At 43.5% G+C, this 6,574-nt stretch overlaps 1 pseudogene; it reads right to left on the bottom strand.

The window, feature by feature from the left end:
• Positions 1-5,630: 5,630 nt before the first annotated feature.
• Positions 5,631-6,040, bottom strand: LOC110302311 (annotated as a pseudogene).
• Positions 6,041-6,574: the final 534 nt, after the last annotated feature.

Genomic DNA, 6,574 nt, shown 5'->3' with positions numbered 1-6,574 from the left:
AGAGAGAGAGAGAGAGAGAGAGAGAGAGAGAGAGAGAGAGAGAGAGAGAGACAGAGACAGAGAGAACATGTATTTTAATATTATGCACATATTTTTCTAGCCCTCTGCTTATCTGAAGCAGAATTTGAAGTGAAGTTACTTTCCATATCTGCTAAGTCTACCTCCTTGTCTCAAAGTCAACGAGATGACTTCTCTAATATCTGTAAGTTGGCTCTCATTGTAGTAACTCCACAAACTTCTCAAGGTCAGGAGTAGATGAAGGGAAGCCACGTGTGTTTTCCCAGTGATGTGGAAGGCCGTCAGCTGCCTTGGCCAAGGGCATATCTTTTTTCTTCAACCCAAAACTGCAGAGGCAGAGGGCCCCTTTCTGTATAGTCAGGAATCTGGGTTCTCACCCCAATGACCATATGGGTTTAGGAACATTTATCACCCAGGGAAGTTGCTGATCTGGAAAAATAGTCTTCACAAGACAGCTCAAAGTACTTTTTACAACTTATGGAAAATGTAGTGACTCTCTGTGTGCCAACTGCTGACAGGCAGTTATGTTTAGAGATATCCCAGGTGGAAAAGGAGTAGGCCATTGTAAGGAGAATTCCAGTGGATGGTTGGTGGTTTCAGGGCCACCTTGCAGGAAGGTCACCCTTGGTGGGACAAACTAAGTCAGAGGTCACTTAGGGAAGATGATCCAGGGCCTGCTATCTGGATTCCACCCGAGAATCCAGCATCCATTCCCTGGGAAATAGTGACTCCTCTGTGCCTTGTTTTCCACATCTGTAAAATGAAGATGACAACTGCAGCTAAATTGCAGAGTGTGTGGTGATTGAGGCAACTTGATTCAGGGAGAGATTTGGAAGAGCATCTGATGCATTAGCAAGCATAATATAAACTGAGCTGCTATTATCACCACATAGATTAGGATGTTAGGTCTGTTCAGCATCGGAGCCAAGACCTGAGTCTAATACTCCATATTCCAACACAAATTATGACACTAGACATGGCTTTTATGCAGACCAGCTGTATTGCAAGGGAGGTGGCAAGAGCTGGGTTCTGTTAGATCAGAGAGGTTGAAAACCAAGTGAAGGACAACAAAGATTTCAGAAAGAACTGTTGCAGGACTTTAGACTTTTGCTTCCTTGGAAAAGAGATCCCTCTGTATCACAATAAATCACATAAGAATAGTGGTCTAGCAATGCACCCGGACCTGAGAGGAAAGGCACTTCATACATATTTGGGAAAAATCTGTGGGAGAGTGCTGTAGCCGAAGAGACCAGAGCAGAGAAACAGAAGGGAAATGTGGGGAAGGAAGTCACTAAGTAGCATTGGAGGGAAGAGACATAGAACTCTTAGAAAAAAATACTTCCCACCATAGTGATAGTATCCTTCCTAGGATGAGGGGACTGTGTAGAAAGAAGCTGGGTACCACTACACACAGGAGCTGAGAGTGGAGTCGTCAGCAGTTATGGAAAAGGAACCTCATCACATAAAGTGACTGCAGTTGAGCATAGTCTCTTCCACCCTTAACTCTGGTGAGTGTGTGCGTGTGCGTGTGCGTGTGCGTGTGCGTGTGCGTGTGTGTGTGTGTGTGTGAGAGAGAGAGAGAGATAGAGAGAGAGAGAGAGAGAGTTTTGTTCACTTTATAACAATCTAGAATCACTCGGGAAGGGTGTCTCAATGATGAACTGTCTAGATTAGAAAGACCTGTAGGTACACCCGTGAAGGATCTTCTTAATTGGGTTAAGTGAGGTTAGACCACCACCATTTAATGGGTTGGGTTCTGGGCTGAATGAAGTAGCAAAATGGGGTCGAGCACATGTCGGCATGCATGTATGCATTGCTCCTTGTTCTTGATTATGGATGTCAGATGACTAGCTGTTTAAGTTCCTGCTGCCCTGACTTCTCCACAACTAATGATGGTAACCTGGAGCTGGGCACCAAATGAATCTGTTCTTTCTTCGGTTACTTTGGGGAGTGGCAGTTTATCACAGCAACAGAAATAAAACTAAGTGTCTCTAGGGAATTTAAAAGACATAGGGAGGAAGAATCAACATTTGGATATCCTTCCCAATGGGGGGACATCAGAGCCAGGCTACACTTGAACCCATGAAGGAGCAGTCTCGCTGTTCTTTAGCTCCACCCCCATTCCCTGGGAAGCCTGGAGCAGGACTGTGGGGGTGAGAAATGATGTGGAGAGATAATGATGAAGCCAACTTCCCTTCCACACTGCAGGGCCTTCAGCATACCTTATACCTAATCGAAGAAGCTTTAAATTCAGAGTCCGGATCGCCAAAATAGGTGTGTGATGGAGAGATGGTAGGGCCTGCTCTTCATCCTTGCACCGCACTAAATCTAATGGTCTTGCCAGGTTTATAAACAGAGGCAAGAATTCAGGTGTCCAGATGTACTGTGAGGAAAACCCTAAAGAGAAGAGAATGGGTCAGGGTGGGTCAGGGGAAGAATTCCATCAGGGATGTGGTCTCTGATGAAGAAAAGTCTCGTTCTCACCCACAAGGAACTGTGCAAGATAACACTGTACAGATGTACAGATGTTCTCTCTCCTTGAGAGAAGAGGAGTATGTTTCATCTGCCCATAGGATGGAGTAGGAGTGGAGAGTAACCTTTTGGGGAAATTAAATACTGTCAGCCACGAGCAATGCTTTAGAAAAAGGGACAAGCTTTGGTTACCAGCCGACTCTCAACAAGCCTGGAACATCAGAACACCACACCCACAAGAGGAACCTGTATGGGTAACCAATAGGGACCACTATAATTCTTTATTCCAAAGTGCATTCTGCACAATATTTTCAGGAATGTCATAGTCTCTTCAAGATATCATTTTCTTTCATTTTGCAGGGCAAAAGTTAAACTATAATAATTAATTGATACTCTAACACACATACGCTATGTGCACTCAGGTTCGTTGAATGGCTCCAGATTTTAAGTCTTGGGAAATGTTCTATGAAATTCACATTAAGACAGAACATGCCATCCAAGTCACCACACTGGGGCTTTACCTATCCCTCTCAGCTTCAGTATTTGTGATAGAATTAAGTAGCATGCAGCAAACCACAGTTAAGCTTCCCTCTTCCCCAGAATTGGGGACTAAAGTCTCGTGCTTACTTAATATTTATGGAATCCTAAACAATGACACAAATGGAGGTCTATAAAACAACATACATAACTGTTCAAAAGCTATAAATCAAGATAAAAGACAGCTAAGCAAAATACACAGTCTTCTGTCACACTAACGCACAGGCCAGGTCTGCCAATAGGTGCCTTGGATCTTCTTGGGAAGAGTGGGCTTTACCAATACAAAACAAGAGACTAGGCTAGTTAAGGGTTTGGAGACCATGGTGTTTTCTGCTGTGACGAGAGCCCTTAGTTTGTTGTAACAAGTGAACTAAACGGTAACAAGTCCGTGTTCTTGCTTGATTGCTTAGACACATCAACACACACACATCTTGGCCTACAGTAGTCACTGTGGAAAGTGATTTATTTCAGGCAGTGACAGTGTCACTTTTCAAAACTGTTCATGCAACTGCTCTTTCAGAATTCGCCGCAGTGCTGGATTAGAAGCCTCCCGTGAAACCAGACTCATCACTCAAACTGAGACTTCGTGTGTGACCCCCGACAGCGTTTCCAGCTTGATCACCCAACCTGCTCAGCAGACTGAGCTCCAAATGCCTGTGGATTCTTCTCAGAGCCCACGGCCGCTCTTCTGAGGATACACGCTGTCAGAGTTATCTTTCTAAAACACATCTCATATCATGTGCCTCAGCGGCTCTCAACTACATAGAGAATTAAGCTCCAACTTCTGTGCCTAGGTTTGCAAACTTTTATATTACTCACTCCCCCTACTCCCCCAACTTGGATTTTCAATCCCATCACCCACTGGGAGTATCCCATGAACACAAAATGCCTTATATTCACCAATGCAAAGTTACCCACCCCCCCCCTTCTTAAAAAACATATTTTCTTTATTTACATTTCAGGTGTTATCCTCTTTCTTAGTTTCCCCTCCGAAAATCCCCTATCTCCTCTCCCTGCTCTCCAACCCACCCACTCCCATTCCTGGTCCTGGCATTCCCCTATACTGGGGCATAGAGCCTTCACAGGACCAAGGGCCTGGCCTCCCATTGATGACTGACCAGACCATCCTCTGCTACATATGCAGCTGGAGCCATGAGTCCCAACATGTGTTTTCTTTGATTGGTGGAGCTCTGGGGTTACTGGTTAGTTCATATTGATGTTCCTATGAAAAAATGTGTAGTCCACGCTGGCCTCAAACTCGTGATCCTCCTGCCTCTGCCTCCTTCAGTAAATCCTACCGGCGTGTGCCACCACAACCGGCCACCCATACCCTTAATGCATGCTAAGAGCTTCAAATAGTACATCTTTATAATGTGTTATACAATAATAAAACCAGGCCTGGAAAGATGGCCAAGTGGGTGAACATGCACACTGTACAAATCTGATGGCTCAAGTTAAATCCTTGGATCTCATACATGGGCAGAAGGAGACAACTAACTCTGGGAAGTTGCCCTCTGACCTCCACATGGATGCTATGACACACCCACACGTATGCACACACACCACACATACACACAATAGTAACAAGTAGAACATTGAAACATAGCAGTAACAATATAAGTCTTATTTGTATTTTATATGATGATTGAAATATGATAAACCATTGTCCAGATAGACTACACCTGCCTAATTTTATATTTTGAATAACCATACTAAGAAGGGTAAAGAAATAGACACAACTGACTTTTAACAACCTATTTTGCCAGCAAGCATATAACCAATATAAATATTATTAACAAGGCCTTTCGTTCCTTTTTCTGATATGGAGTCATTAAAAGTCATAGGTACCATATATCTATAGCACACTCCAATTTAGATGTTAATTTTCATTGAAAATACATGAGCAGCATTTTAGTTTTAATAAAATATACAGTAAGTGTAGCAGATAATTTACCCAAGTTGTTATCCAAAACATACTTAGAACTTCAATATATGAATTGATACAAAAAATAATTTTCTTTTCATAAGTGAACATTTTCTCCAGAAGATGTGGGTTACTAAATGGAAACCTTGATGCAAGGCCTGGGAATGCTCTCTGAATTACTGTGGTTAAGGTCCCAGACACTCCCAAAACAACAAAGGCTACTTCTATTGTTTTTTTTTTATCCCATCATAGCTACATGGTTACATCCAAACTGGTGAAGAGAGGCACACTTTTGTGGCAGGACAAAGAGAAAATCAAGCCGGAACTGACCCCCAAACTTCTCTGCTTGCAAGCTTTCCTAGTGCCAGAAGGTGAATGCAGGATGCTGGGGAGAAAAGTTGATGGCCTTGCTGAGTGATGACTGGATGCTGCACACATACTTCCAGGTACCACTTGTACCAGTGGTGTAATGGTGGCATGAAGGTTACTGGGGTAACCAAACACTCTTTGATCAGATCTATCGTCTCTCCCAAAGAGGGGAGTTCATGCCTGGTACCATGAACCCGATAAAAACCCCATGACTGAGGGGATCATTGGCCCTAGGCGAGAAACCACTACTGTTGTTTTTCTTTTCCCTCTCTCTGTTTTTTAATTTTTAATGATGGAAACAAAAATGTACCTAAAAGCGAAGTTTCTGGAAAAACTATTTGTTCTTCCCCGTCTTGTATCACTCCTCAAACTCGACCTTAGCCTCCTGCCTGGCTTTGCGTTTCAAAGCTGGGTCTCTAAATGCATCCTGTTGACAACAGTTTTGTCCAAGGGGATATCCACAGAGTACCTTATGGGTGGGAGGTGGTTGTAGTTAAAAACTTTCACAAAGGGCTTGATCTTGGATCGCTTGGCGATTTTCTTCTTGCCCATGGCAGCTGTCAGTTTTAGGGGGCAGCAGTCAAGCCCAGCCACCAGAGCATGACTGTAAGGGCAGTCTGAGGTGCCATTGTCAATGTTCTTCATGGTGATGGCTTTGTGTCCAGAGTAGCATCCAGTCAGGACCAGCATCAGTTTCCTGGGTTTCATGAACTTGCCCATTTCAAGAGAAAGAAACCAGCATCCAGCAGAAAGTACTTATTTTTCTAAATGAGCACATTATCAGACTACCATCTACATATTTGCGTCTATACCCATAGATTAATACAGATTTAACCTTGATCAGAGAAGCTTCTGAAGTGAGCAGCAGTTAATGCAGAGAGTTATGACTGGTTAAAGTGTTAAAAATAAATAACTGTAGAATAACTCTAACAAAGTTGGAACACTGGTTTCAACTATTCCCCAACCCCTACCTATCAAGGCTCAAGGAACATCATGGAAGAAGGGACAGAAAGGATATAAGAGCCAGAGTGCTCTGGAGTGCTCTCTGTTGGACACAGCATGATCATAGCACCCATGAACTCAACAACAGTTGTGTTTCCCTGGACAAGATCATTCTAGTAGGATTAGTCAGTATCCCAGTAGGCAACACTTACTGGACTCAATGGGTTACAAAATGAGAGAGAGACAGAGAGAGAGAGGGAGACAGAGAGAGACAGAGAGAGAGAGGGAGACAGAGAGAGACAGAGAGAGAGA

The sequence above is a fragment of the Mus caroli genome, chromosome 9 (assembly GCF_900094665.2).
Source record: "Mus caroli chromosome 9, CAROLI_EIJ_v1.1, whole genome shotgun sequence".
NCBI classification, from domain to species: Eukaryota; Metazoa; Chordata; class Mammalia; order Rodentia; family Muridae; genus Mus; species Mus caroli.
Note: the sequence above shows the minus strand (reverse complement) of the source record. Positions and strands in the feature narration are given on the sequence as shown.